This window comes from Sceloporus occidentalis, unplaced genomic scaffold (assembly GCF_023333645.1).
Source record: "Sceloporus occidentalis isolate IW3139 unplaced genomic scaffold, rSceOcc1.0.p SCAF_6, whole genome shotgun sequence".
NCBI lineage: Eukaryota > Metazoa > Chordata > Lepidosauria > Squamata > Phrynosomatidae > Sceloporus > Sceloporus occidentalis.
The window spans coordinates 114,138,661-114,153,738 of NW_028316986.1; the positions used below are offsets into that span (position 1 = coordinate 114,138,661).

At 42.3% G+C, this 15,078-nt stretch overlaps 1 protein-coding gene across 1 annotated transcript in view; it reads right to left on the bottom strand.

Moving 5' to 3' along the window:
• Positions 1 to 12,279, bottom strand: part of LOC149311284 (4-galactosyl-N-acetylglucosaminide 3-alpha-L-fucosyltransferase 9) — an 86,828-nt gene extending 74,549 nt beyond the window's left edge. Inside the window, exon 1 of the mRNA XM_089528535.1 lies at positions 12,222 to 12,279. The gene's annotated coding sequence lies outside the window, so the exon portion shown is untranslated. The remainder of the gene's footprint in view (positions 1 to 12,221) is intronic.
• Positions 12,280 to 15,078: the final 2,799 nt, after the last annotated feature.

Genomic DNA, 15,078 nt, shown 5'->3' on the forward strand with positions numbered 1-15,078 from the left:
ACTAGAGAGTGATGATTTTTGTTTTTATTTATTTCTTTTGGATAATAGAAGATTTCGAAGACATAAGTTGTGCATTGCATACCACATTCTGGAACCAGGCAGGTTTTGTTGTTTTTTCCCTTTTCCACTGCATAGTCAATATTCCATGGTTCAAACTGCAGTTATTTTTCTCTCACACACTTTTTTCCTTCAAAGATTTACTTCTTTGAAACATAGGATTCCCCTCAGCTATTCTGATACTTCTTTTTTCTTCTCAATGTCTTATTTGGTCTGCAGCCCTGGGAGAGTGATAGCTATACATATTCTAATTGTTGGGATGAGGTTCACTAGAATAATGAGCAATCTACAAATATTGAAAAAACTCATTTTTGCAAATGTTCTTAACTTCTCCTGACATCCCTCTAAAATATGATGATTATTTTTTTCTTTGTATTTTCCCTCTCAACATTATTAGCCTGCTTCCTAGTCAAAACTTCCAAAGAAGCCTGCAATGGAAATGATTAGTAGCCACATTCTCTAACATGAGAAGTGGCTAGGCTTCTTCCTATTTACAATCAAATTCTTTGACTTGAAAGCCATTCCTCTTAATTTTCTGCTATATATAGATCAGTTATAATTACACAATGGTAAGAGTTTTGTGCAGGTGTTCAATTTTAAAGTCTCTACAGAGTTCTTCATCTTCAGGCAATTACTATGCCACACAACTCATTTATAAACTTACATGTAAAAACTTGCACGTATCTCCTTAATTTTATTTTTTTAAGTAAAACAAAATTTTCCAGTTTTAACATTACAACAATCACATAAAATGGGAGAAAGTGATTCTATCTATGTATTCATCCACAGTTTCATTAACTATGCCACAGTGAATGAATGTCTGGCAATAAATGTCCATATAGGTTTTTCTTGAGATATTTTTTGTTACATATTTTTAAGTACAATAAAAGAAGCAAGAACACATGAAAAAGAGAGAAAAAGAGAGAAAAGTAAAGATAGTAAAGAAAAAACAACAATGAGCAACAAAAGAAGTTACATTTAATTTCTGACCTTCTAGTGATTATTATGCATAACTATATAAAATAACTTCTCCGATTATGATTACTATACATATACTTCTTCAGTTCTGCCAACTCTACTGTCAAAACTTACTCTTAACATATTGTTCTCATTTTTTCTGCAAAAAGTCAATTAAAGGTTCCCAATCTTTTAAAAATGTCACCAGTAATTGTTCTTGAATGAATATTGTTAATTTGTCAATTCCAGCTAAACCTGTCAGTTTAAGCAACCAGTCCTCATTTGCTGGTATTGCTGTATTCTTCCACTTATCACACTAGCAAAATCCCTCTGACAAATGGGATTTAAAGTAGATTTAAATTTTTAAAATCCCCCAAATACGGGAAGTTTGTTTCACCAGACTAGAAATAACATGAAAATATAGTGAATGTAAAGGGGACAAAAACGGCAGCTTTTTACTTTCGGGAAGTTCTGAAACTAAAAAGCTGCCAGTTTTGTCCCCTTTACGTTCGCTTTATCTTTGCATTATTTCTGGTCTGGCCAAACGTCATGTGATAAACCTCCCGCATTTGCAGGGTGCTTTTTTTAATCTACTTTAAATCTCGTTTTTCGCTAGTGTGATAAGGTCCCTAGAACTGGTGGACCTAAAGATGGTAATGCATGTGCTCAAAACCTCAAGGGTGAATTTTTGCAATGCACTGTATATTACGCAACCTCTGTACCAAGTTCATAAACTTAATTCAGAACATGGGACATTCAGGATTGATCATATCACACCAATATTAAAATCACTCCACTGGTTGCCAATTAGTTTCCAAGTAAGGTACAAAATATTGGTTATTAACTTCAAAGGCCTACACAGTTTGGGTCCAGGTTACCTATATGATCAACTTCTCCTGTATAATCCATTCTATACACTCAGGTCTTCTGGTGGACGGTTACTGCAGTCAGCCAGGACTAGGTTGGCAGCTGTTAGCCAGAGTACTTTTCTGTAGCTGCCTCTAGATTGTGGAATGACCTGCCAGAAGAGATTAGATAGCTGAATACGCTGTCTGAATTTAAAACAGCATAGAAGACAAATCTCTTCCGGCAGACCTATCAGATTATTTTTAAAACAGTAAATTTTAAACAATGTTATTTTAAACATAGATTGTTTTAATATATATGTGTCTCGTTTGAAGTTGTGTTTTAACTGACACGTATTTGTTGGCCTATTGTTGTTCCCTGCCTCAATCCATGGGGAGAGGCAGGTAAGAAATGTTATTATTATTATTATTATTATTATTATTATTATTATTAAATAATCCATGTTGTCTGGAACATAAGAAACATTCTTAGCAAAACATTCATTTTTATACCAGGAATTTTCCCCAAAAGCGACAATTTAAGTTTTACTCACCTTTGTAAATCCTTATTAATATTGTTAATATTGCGATGACCTGTAGGTGGTTTCAAAAGCAATGCAGCTCTTAAGAACTGACTCACATGGGGATGAGAAGATAAGGAAATTGCCTGTTTTTGAGGGGAAATTAAGGCTATGGCAGCAACTTGTCTTTTTAAGGTATTGGGCACTTGTCTAAGCCCTCTGGTAGGAAGAAAAAGCAGAATGTTTAACAAGGTTTTCAAAAATCAAAATGTTTACATCTACACCAATGGGAAAAGGACCTGGATGTGTAATTGCAGATCCTGTTCGTAAAAAATCTCCTATAAAACAACAATGTTTCAATGACCTCTTTGGAGTCCCCTAAATTAGATAACATCAGCTTTTCAACATCCAAGGATGAAGCTGAGCCACCCTGGGTCTGGAAGGATTACCTCCCCTTGGGTCAGGATATCTGGAATGATTGAAGAGTCATAATCCCTGGGATAGCTGAAGAACATCTGCAAAACAGAGCTGCCTCAGCCAGTGTGGATCAGTGAGGATGGCCATGGCTCTTTTTAACCAGATTTTCCTTAGAACCTGTGGGAGCAGGATTGTGAGAGTGAAGGTGTAAAGAAACCTGGGGGACAGGAGCTATTCAGTGCATCTTCTGTCCCTTCAAATGGTACCTGGAGAAAAAGTTCACCTGATGATTTACTGGCAAGGAAAAGGGATCCATCACAGCAAGATCAAAGTTGTTCATAATTCTCTGGAAGATTCTCAGAGCTAGCTGCCACTCTATCTGGTCGATATTGGTGCAACTCAGTCAGCCAGCATTGGTTTTCATTTCTCCCTGTATGTGTTCTGTCTCTAGAGATATAAGGTCAGACTTGGTGGAGGACAGAATTTTCTGGTTTTCAACCATCAAGCAACATGATGGTTTTCCCTTTGAGGTTTATGGTGTGTCTCTGCAGTCACATAGCCTGACCTGACAAGAACTGGCTCCCACTGAATGAGGTGAGAAAAAGATAGGAGAGCCAGCCGTATCTCCTTTAATACCAACCAGTTGATGTTGTATTGGAGAACACTGGGTGTCCACCTGTCCTGAATATCAGCTTCTTGACAGTGGGCTCCCCAGCCTTGCACTGGTGGTCAGCTGGATCTTGATTTGGTCCCAAGGGGACAACTCTTTAAAATGGCTGGGGAGAGGCACTTCCTGATCAACCCAGGGACAGGAATAAGTTGGTGTTGGGAGGTGGAGATCCAGGATTGGTGAGGAAGCAGAAACTACTGGAGCTTCCTAGCATGAAAGTGGGACCAAGGGATGCACAGAATGGAAGAATCATAAATCCTAGCAGGCATGTTAGAAGAATGGCATCTACACATTGAGAATGGAGGACTGACTAGATAGTTGCTCTGATGGTTTGAGCCCTCTCTGGGGGAAAGAAAACCAGTGCTTGGGAGGTGCTGATGATTGCGCCAAGATGTTGAGAGGGAAAGAGATGGCTCTTTCCAAGATGAACCAGAAAACCATGATTTTTCAATGAGCTCCTGACCTATTGAACATCTGACTGATGGACCCATTAGAGTACAGATGCAAAGAAACAGATTTTATTAACACATCATCCAAATAAGGGAAGACATGAAGGTGAGACTTCTTCCAGCTGGCAACTAGAGCCACTATTACCTTTGTAGATACCCGAAGTGCCAGAGTATGAGCAGCAAGGCCTGAAAATAATAGTGTTTCTCTTGATATGTGCCATAGATCAGCCAAAATGTGCAAGTAGGCTTTGGAGCAATCCAAAGAGGTCAGAAAGTACCCTTTATGTAAGGCTACCACGATGATTTGGAAGGTTTCCATGTAATTTTTTTTTTTACACAAATCAGTTCATGTGCTTCAAGTCTAGGATTCTTCTCCAAGATATTTTCTCCTTGAGAAAAAGGAAAAAGAGAGAGTAACTGCCATCTTCCTTGGAGAAGGTTGGACCCCTTCTATTGCTTTGAGATGTCCACGAGATGGTTTATTTCTTCCAACATTAGGAGGCGTTTAAACTGTTTCCTTAAACATGGAGACAAGACAAAAAGGTGGGATGGAAGTTGATTGAACTTTATTAAATATCCCTCCCTCCCCCCCTCTCTGTCTGTAAAACCCATTGATCTGTTGTGGATGAATTTTTGAAGTCTGCCCCCAAATGTGGAAATGAAGAGTCAGCTTTGAGGAGGTTCTCTTTGCTGTTTATGATTGGAATTGGAGTGTGTCCAATTTTCTGCTGCTCCAGAGAATAGGATATGGAACAGTGGATTCAAACTGCAGGAAAAGAGATTTCACCTCAACATTAGGAAGAACTTCCCGACATAGCTGATTGACAGTGGAACACACTCCCTTGGAGTGTGGCAGAGTCTCCTTCTTTGGAGGTTTTTAAACAGAGGCTGGATGGCCATCTATTGGGAGTGCTTTGATTGCGTGTTCCTGCATGGCAGGGGGTTGGACTGGATAGCCTTTGTGGTCTCTTCCAGCTCTATGATTCTATGGTGGTGGGCTGCTAGAATTCTGCTGGGGCTGCTAGCTGGCTTGCTATCTATGTTCTGACCAGGTGGATCTAGGACAGGAGCTATCTCTTGCTTTGGGTATGGAATTGTAACTGAAGGAAGTACTGAAGGGATGAAAGGAAAAGCAACGTTGATGGATGAATGTCCTCTCTTCCTATTTAGGGATGGAAGCTATGGCTTTCTTTTTATTTTTCATTTCCAACAATTTGAAGACCCTGAAGAGCATTTGGATAAGATTTTGTTTAGAATGGGAATCCATGTACCAATTTTTAAGCCAGATCTGGTGACAGACAGGAATAATAGCTGCTTGTGCCCAGGCACTGAACTGGATGATATCTAAACTGACGTCAGCTGCAAAACATTAAATTAAATATGTGCCTTTACCTGGTATGTACGTATCAGGAAGATTTTCTATGTAAATGATAAGCCAGTCTGATTATTCTTCAAATATGAACACGTGGATATCAGACATATGCATTTCATTTTCAGTAGCCCAGCAGCTAACAGACCATGGCTCCTAATAATTAATCATGAGTGTTTCAATGAATTTTGCTACTTGTTTTTTGTGGGGTCATGTTTGGCAAAAGCAGTTAACCACAAATGAACAACACTCAGACTAAGCTTTTAAACTCCCTAGTGTGCAGATGCCTATATTATTTTATATAACTTTGCAAACTATGATGGCTACTGGAAGAAAACCCCTCTATAGTCTTTTTTTCCCTTATACAAAAAAATAAAACAGTAAAAATAATAATTAGTTTAGTTGTAAATTTTTTTAAAATCATTTAGAAATCAGATTTGCACCACTGTCTGGTACATATATTAAGCACTATCAAATGGAAAAACTGGTTGAAATGATATAATTTGGCAAATATGTGAAAAATCTTTCAGAAGAGTTCATATAGTGCTCTTAACTATTTCACCAGTGTCTATGCTGCTTTAAGGAATGAAGCTGACTTCATGCACATCAAAAAACAAAAAACAAAAACTATGATTGGTATAATAAAAACTATGAATGGTACAGTTAAAAAAACACTATTAAAACCTTAAACTAAAACCATAAAATGTATTATTGTCCTGCCCTATGATCTCTGTGCTATGGATTTCAGAGGGCTCTATTTTGTCCCCTTGCTGATTAACTGATTAACTTTTACAGAATCCTTAAGTGGGTTACCCAAGAATTGGAGGTGTTAATCATATATAGATGACAACCAATTCTACTTCTTCTCGCTTTTGTTTATTTTGTTGATGGGTTTATTTTGTGAGACATTGAACACTTGTCCTGTTGCTAATGGACTTTTAATGCAAGTGTTCTCTTGCCCCCAGGGGCAATACAGATGTCCAACTCTTCTGATTCAGTTAGCACTCTGTATGTTCCAGACCTTCCCCTGGCAAAAGAATGTATGTGGGTTGCTGCTGTCAGTACTGGGCCACTTCAGCTTTCTGTTTGTAGGTAACTCTATTGCTGTATCAATCAATTGCAGCAACTTGGTGTTAATCACTGCAATACAGTGATCAGTACTGAAGTATGCACTTTCAGTTCTTCTACATGCATTGTTGGGAAGTGTGGCAGTCACTGTTCATTGAGTAAGCATGATCCTGGTAGCTAAAAGCATGCTTCCCTAGCTGGCACTGCTTGATAATACAGTCACCTATTCTGCATTCAACTATCCATGGCTTGAAAATGTTTTTTAAAATTCCAAAAAGCAAACCTTGATTTTGCCATTTTATATATGGGACACTGTTTTACTAGGTTACTATATTTAATGGATACCAAAACTGCATTTTGGTATCCATGAAGGGGGGGGTTCCTGCAACCCAACCTCAGCAAAGAGCCACTGTACCGTGTTTTTGTTTTCTACTGTTCCACTGGGCAAGCATAAGATCACAGCAGGACTATAACAGTATAAAGTGACACAGCTGTACTGCTGCAGTTGCTGGTACATCAGTCAACCAGAGCTGTGGAGGGTGTGTGTGTGTGTTTTGACCTTGATTCTAACTCAACCTTAAAGTCATGATTCAAGAATTGTAAAGCTGGTTCCATAAGCCCTCTTAACAGCATCCACAAACATATCTCTTCCCTGATGCATGACAAATTGTTTTGGAGAGGCAGGGGGAGGAGGTAGGTTGCAAAATAAATGTGTGATATGACTTGAGGGGAGGGATAAAGTGATCACAAACACAGTAAAAGTTCCATTACTTTGCAGCAATCCTTTCTAGTGCACTAAGATTTACCTTTATATCTTGGCCTAAATTCAATGCCATACACCAACTCAACAGAACTTTCCTCCCTTTCCCTACTTCTTACAGCCTTTGGCGCTATCTGAAAACCAATTCCAAATGGTATCCTAGCCTTCCTGTATAGTCTATTTTTAATTGAATGGAGGCTGAGGTGGGGGGAATATTCTCTTCCCAATTCCAACGATCAAAACAGTTTGAACAGTAGATCTCCTACTTCAGATTTACACCTTTGTCTTTTGTGGTCCAGTCAGAAAAAGGAGTATAGTGAACACTGGATGGGTCATGTTTAAAACACCTCTCCTCAGATCAGATATTTTTCTACAACTGGGTCTTCTACATGGAAAAACAGGATTTAACTTTGTCTAACTGGTTCTACAGCAGGTCAAACATTCACTTTTCAAAGAGTATAAGTGCAGTGTTTGTACAAAATCTGGATACATTTGAAACCATGGTATTTTGAAAGAGATACTTCATAGAAATATGCTTTTAAAAATTTTCAGATACAAATAAAAAGAAAACATCTTATTTGTTTAATCACCACTTTTCTTTCTTTCTTTGGTACAGAGGGGGGGGGGGGGAAGGAAAACAGTTTGTAAAAACCAGTTTCTGTTAAATGCAATTCTTCTTCTTGTAAGAATTACTGAAACAAAGCTTACAAAGTATGTTGAACACTTTAAAGTAATTTATAACTCTTAAGTATTATTCCTATAGTTGAAAAAGTTATTAATTTCTCCAGTATTTTCTTCTATGATTATCACACAAATGCCCTTTTTAGGAAATTGAAAATGCAAAGGATTTTTCATTAAATTTTCAGATTTTCATGAGGCATTTCACATACTGTATTCTAATTTTTCATGCTCTGTATATGGTAGAGTATTTTCTTAACTTTTTCCAATATCATTCAAACATTTCAGTTCTTTCCAATATAATACTATAGTCCCAAGCAGTTGATTGTACACTTGATTACAGAATCAAAAATTTAAATCTAACTTTTTTTTAAAATAGAGAGTGAACATATGGAAACTGGCACTTCTGGGCATTTTAAACTACAGTTAGCTCCCTTCTCATAGTATTATATTGTGTCTACTTAAGCTATGTAATTCCTTATACTTAAAATGGTATTTCATGGATGATGATGAGTACTGGAAATATCTCTTATCCAACATATGTGTTTCTTTCTAATCCCTCTTGCAGGTACAATTAAGCAAGACATACTCATACATAAGCCAGTGTGAGACAACTGAATACCCATTCAGACATCCACTCAGCTGTGAAGCTTTCTTGTTGGCCTTGGGCACGTACCATTTCTCAGTCTATCTTACCTTACACGATGTTACAAAACTACAATGTGAAAAAAGAAAATATGGGCAAATCTCAGCATTTCCTTATAACCCTGTGAAATGTTATAGAAGAATGCACACAGAAGTGCAAATGAATAGCTCCTCCTCCGTGAATAACAATTAAACCCAAGAATCCCCTACACCAGTCCTGTAGTCTTATTCTCAATATTGGCAGTGATACATCTGCATCCAAGCTAAAATCAACCCGGACACAGTCCTGTGTCTAAATTAAAATTTTCCTCTAGATATAGAAGAGAATACTACAGCTTCACCCTGATCAAGCAAAACCAATCTCTGCATAGATCACTATCCTGATTGTGCTTAGTGTATCTAAAATTTGGTTGTATGAGAGGAAACCCTCACCTCCAACAACTGAAGCAGTTCCCATTATCTCAGTGATCTTTGAAGGATCCCATCTCTCTGTATATGAATCTCTTAGCAACTGGCTTGACAGGTTCATCCTTGAAGAGAGGTAAGACTTATTCCAATGGCGATAGAACTAAGTTTGGTGGGTACAGAAACCTTCATGCAGGTCAACATATAGGCAGCCTGCTACCACATGTTGAGAATGCAGGATCTGAAGATTTCAGCTGGGGTTCTTATCTGGAGCGGTGCTAGTTTGTAACAGCAGTGCTGGATTCCCTTGAACCAGCAGCAACAGGCTTAGGTCAAACTGTAAGGTTTCTGAATCCACTGTAAATACTCCTGATGCTGCCTAAACTCGTGGGATAAAATTTCCAGTGGATGTTTACTTTGCAGTCATGTACAAGCCAAAGACAAACGTTCCAACAAATTCAATTCTTAATAAAATATCTTCTCTAGTAAGGTTTTATGGCAATGCAAGCCTACAAAATTCCTATTTATATAGACAGATAATTATTTTTTATGTTATTGCCTTTATTACAGGTACCCAGAGATTTTCTTTTTCTTTTTCACTGTCTGTATTGCTGTGGATATACTTAATTTTGCACAAACAGTGCTGATATACTATTGCTAGTTTTCTTACTCCCGACCTTAAATAGCCTGTATAGAACCTAGCTTTATTAATATAAACTGGTCATAGATCACCAGATACAGGCACAAGTGGCATAAACGCAGCTCCTGTGAACACCCCAAAGATAGAATTCCATATTACTATACTCCCTTATAGTTCTTTGTTCAAAGACACTCCTGCAGATTTGTTTTAAAGAAAGAAAAGGAATGGAACAAATAACTCTTTTACATTTTCTCATACCCAATACCACTTTAGGTACACACGCACATACTGAAAATAATTTAACAGGGCAGAAAGCAGAACAGCTTTTGAGCTACAGCTTCTGAGTGCAACTGGGAGGCAGAGCAACCATGACATAATGGTACCATTACTAATGACAGACTGAGTTATCTCCATAACAACCCATGCAAAGGATAGTTTTAAGCCTTTCAACCACTGTCGATTATCACCTGCATTTTTTGTGAGTTACCAGGAGTTATCAGAAGTTACCGTTCAAGGTCTCAAAACAACCACAACAACCTTGCTTTTTAACAAATCAAGCAAGACATTGTGCTAAATGTGTGACACTCTTCCGACACCCACAAGCCTCACATACAATAATATTACGGGGAAAACATACAATAACATTACAGTAATATTACGGGGGGGGGGGGGAAGCAAAATCCCTTTGTCATATTTGCAACTTCAGTTATGTGGGGTTCATACACATGTGTGCTTGGATGCACAGACCACAGTTAGATTCAAACAGGAGAAAATAAATGGATACAAACATTGATTCAGGTATATGTGTACATGCTTGTGCATACACACACACACACACATACGTACACACACAAATATATGCATATGTATAGCATAAAGACTGCAGCAACAGGCACCCTGTATTCTTCCCATTACCAGTGATGCTACAGACAAAGTAGGGAAGGAGGGTAGGGAAGCTGCTGTCATAACAACCCTTTCTCACAGAATTACTGAACTACACTGGAAAACTGAAAATACTACACAGCCTACAGGGAAAGAACGGGGGATAGCAACACACACAGCCTCCTGCCATGCACCAATGTAAGGAAACCCAGGGAAAACAGAGATGGGAAGGGATGGGGGGGGGGGGGAGATTTATTTGCAACACAACAGTCCCTCTTTGTGTCTCCTTTCTGCCTCCAGCCAGGTAGCATCTTTCTGCTTACCTGTGGCCCAAATCACATTTCTAGCCCTGCCAGGGAGCCAGGTGTACCGAGTGCCGCCTTCTCCTGCAGCAGAGATCCAGTCCTTTGCTCACTCCAGAGCAATGGTCAAGCGCTTCGCTGGAGGAGGACTGGCACAAGCGCAGCCAGCAAGAGGGCAACTAGGGGTCTCTTTCAAGACTTCATTGTAAAGCAAAGAGGAGGAGGAGGAGGAGGAGGAGGTGATGGGGGGAAAGAGAGAGAGGAAGGGGAGATGCCTGCAAGGACACCAGCCCCTGACTGTTGAGAGGAGACATCCACTGCTTCTCCTTCCCCTAGGCTGCATCCATATTGGAGAGATAACCCGGTTTGGCCCCGCTTTAACTTTTTGTCTGGCTCAAGGCAATGGAATTCTGGGAGTTGGAGTTTGTTGCGGGCCCAGACAACAAACTCCAGCTCTCAGAATTCCATAGCCTTGAGCCAGACAAAAAGTTAAAGCGGGGCCAAACCAGGTTATCTCTCCAGTGTGGATGCAGCCTAGGGTCACGATGACTAGCTGAGCCATAAGTGGGGGTGACTTGAAGGCATACAACCCCCACATACACACTACTACTACTACTACTACGACTAATAATAACAACAATAATAACGATGTGGGGGAGCGAGGAAACCAAGCGGGACACGTGCGTAAATGCTGCCTTTCCAAAGAAGGCGATTGCTGAGGCGCTGGGGCTGAAAGCCTGGAGCTGATGAGCCCCCTCCTTCCTTTTCCTTCCTTCCTTCCCTGCCTTTTCTCTCCTCTTTTTCTTTCTCTCAGCCTCAGCCTTGAGGGCTGAGAGAGAGAGAAAGGGTCGACAGGCCAGGAAGGAACGAGGCACCTCTCCTTGGACCTGCTTTGGAGACCCCCCCCCCAGAGAAAGCCACCCCCAAGACCATCCTCAGGGGCACCCAGGGAGTGCCAGCCTTTCCCCCTGCCCTGAAGAAGGAGCCACACTAAGCCCTTCCCCACCACTACCCCCTCAGGGGGACCCAGAGTACCAGCCTTTCCCGCCGAAGAAGAAGCCCCCTCCGTCCCTCCTATCCCCACCAGCCTCAGGAGTACCAAGAGTGCCAGCATCCCCCCACCAAGAAACCACCCTAAACCCTCCTTCCCCATCATCCCAGAGTTATCCAGAGTGTGCCAGCCTTTCCCACCGAAAAAGTCCCCCTAACCCTTTCCCCACCCCCTCCACCAACCTCAGGGGCACCCAGAGAGTGCCAGCATTTCTTCATACAGAAGAAGAAGCCCTTCCCCAGCACCAGCACCCTCCTCTCAGGGGTCCCAGAGTGCCAGCTTTTCCCACCGAAGAAATCCCCCTAACCCTTTCCCCACCACCCTCATCCCAGGAGGGGCACCCAGAGAGGGCCAGGCTTTCCCTCCGAGGAAGAAGCCACCCTAAGAGCCCTCCCCCCTCCCCCAAGATCTCAGGGGCGCCCAGAGAGTGCCAGCCTTTCCAGGAGCCCAGCAGGTGCAAGGAAGGCGGAGCCACCCCCTTCCCCCGCCAGCCATCCCCACTCACCGGTCCTGCTGCGGGGGAAAAAGAGGCGGGAGCGGAGCCGGGGCGCCCCCCGGGGGGCAGAGGCAGCACCAGCACCAGCAGCAGCAGCCGAGGGGCAAGAGGCGCCTCCTGCTCCTCCTCCTCCTCCGCAGCAGCAGCAGCAGCAAGAGGAGCAAGTGCGGGCGCCGGGGCTGCTGCTCCTCCGCGCGCTCTCGCTGCCCATCCCCGGCGATGGTCCTGCAAGGAGGGAAGGAAGGATGCAGGGATGCAAGGAGGAGGGAAGGGAGGGAGGAGGCTCTGAGAAATACAACAAGGAGGAGGAGGAGAGAGGATAAGAGAGAGAGAGACAGCGGGAGAGAGAGAGAAACAGAGGAGGAGAAAGAGAAAGAGAGAGAGACCTAAGCGGTGGGCTTCTTGCGCAGGCGCGCAGCTCTGAAAGTGGCGGGGTCTCTTTTTCTTTTTTTGGAGAGAGAGAGAGAGAGAGAGAGAGCAGTGGCCTGGCTGCTATTTCTGCTGGAGCTGGAGGCTGGTGCCTTGCTGCCGCTGCTGCTTCTCCCTGCTCTTTCCCCCTCTTGCTTCAGCCCTCCATCGCAGCCTCTGCACTTTCTGGACCCTCTTCTCCCCCCCTCCTCCTTCCCATGAAAGGAGAGGGGCTTAAGCCCTAGCCAGCCATTCCTCCGCCGCCCAGCCTCCTCTCTGGCTTCTGGGCTTCGCCCTCAATCGCTCAGGGCTGGCCAGGGAGCCTCCTTTTCCAGGACCTGTCTGTCCTCCAGGCTCAGCCTTCTGTCCAGGGCGAATCCCTAAACGTCCTCCGTTTGGAGCATGACCAAGAAACATGGATTGGCCTTTTTTTAAAAATAGGAGTGTTTTGAGGTGTTTTACATTTGGTCCTGTCGCCCTCCCCCCCTTTTTGGAAGGTCCCCCAATTTTGCGGTGCCCTGTCCTCCTAGTCACCCCCCCCCATTTGATGGGGCGTCTTGAAGGAGGCCTTGTGCCCTCCCCTCTCTCTCCCGCCAGGATGACCAGAGGTCCTGGCAGAGAATGGAGGACATGCTCACTATACAAGCTAGAAACATTCCTGCTTCTTAACCAGTCTCCAAATGAAAGGCGTTTGGGAATTCTTCCAGGACAGAAGGCTGAAATGGAGGACAGGTCCTGGAAAAGGAGGGCCTGGGGTCACCTCAGAGGACGCTGGTTCGGGCGCCATAGAGCAACTCGGTTTCTTCCTGAGGAGAAGGGCAGCCTGGGGAGTCTTTACCGCCTCTTTCTTGCCCGCCTCCCTCCACACTGTGTGTGTTTTGTTTCCTCTCAGCATCCGCATCCACACGGGAGAAATAACCCTGTTTGGCACCGCTTTAACTGCCCTGGCTCAAGGCTGTGGAAATCTGGGAGTTGGAGTTTGTTGTGGAGCCCAGAGTGGAGCAGAGCTTACAACATGAAAATACATGATGCAAGCTTTCCAATTTCCACTGGTTTCCTTCTCTGAAAAGCTCTGCATTATCCTTAAGGAAAGAGAAGAAGGAGGGAGGGAGGGAGAGGGCAACATCCCAGAATATGACCTCTGTCCAGATAGTATCAGCTGCTCCTTGGTTTTGCTAGGTGGAATGAAATATTCTGAAGCGATGGTCATTTCTGAACCCCCAAAAATGCACAAAATATTTGTTGACTATTTGCACAAATGTCCCTTCAACACCACCCTGAACTGAGAACAGCCACATCTTGACAAAAGGCAGGCTTGTGACTGACATCATTATTATTTTGACTCCTGCATGCTCTTTAACTCCTTTGCCCAATGGAGAAGCCAGGGAAGCTTCAAAAGCTTGCTTCATGCATTTTGTGCATTTTTGATCCTTAGAAACAACTGTTTCTTTGGAATATTTAATTTCACCTAGCAAAAGATCCTAAAGAATAAAGATATACAACTGAGCACTAACATTAGAATCGTAGAAGGCAGTGTATTCCCCATCGCCATGTACAGATGCAAGAGCTGGACAGTGAAGAAAGCAGACAAGAAAATCAATTCATTTGAAATAGAATGCTGGAGAAGTGTGCTGAGGATACTGTGGACAGACAAAATGACAAACAAATGGGTCCTTGAACAGATCAAGACAGAAATTTCCTTGGAAGCCAAGATGATTTGATGTCATATTCTGGACACATCATGAAATGGCACAACTCAGAAAAGGCCATAAAGGAAAGGTAGAGGGAATTAGAAAGAGAGGAAGACCACATGCTAGATAGACTCTATTAGGGAGGTCACTGGTATGAATTTACAAGAGCAGTGGAGGGTAGGGAGATGCCACATCCACAGGGTCCCCATGAGTCAGGATTGACTCAAAGGTGGTTAACAACAAAAATGCAAAGCAGTAGAAGACAAGGGGTTTTGTAGATGTTTTATCCACAGGATCACCATGAGTCAGGGTCCACTCGAAGGCACTTAACAACAACAATGACAAGCAAACCAAACAAATACATGTTACTATCTGGATAGAAGAAGTTATATTCTAGGAATTTGCCCTCTTCCTCCCTCCCCCACACACTTCTTTAAGGATAATGTGGAGCTTTGCAAAGTTGCACGTGGCACATCAACGGATTTATTATCATTAATAAAAAGCCATTAGCATCATTTGGTAATTTGTTGTTGTTTTTTAATCGATGGAGTTGAAACACTTTCTCGGTCTAACTTTTACACATTGACATTAAGCAAATAAGGGGATGAAGGAACATCCCTCCTTCAACACACAATGCTTCAGCAGATACCTGACACTACACACTTCCACCCAAATGTAATTTTGAATATCAGATGTCTTCTGTCCAAACATGTAGGATACCTGAGGTGTAACCCACACTGGTCGTCTGCTGTTTTGTATGGCAGAAA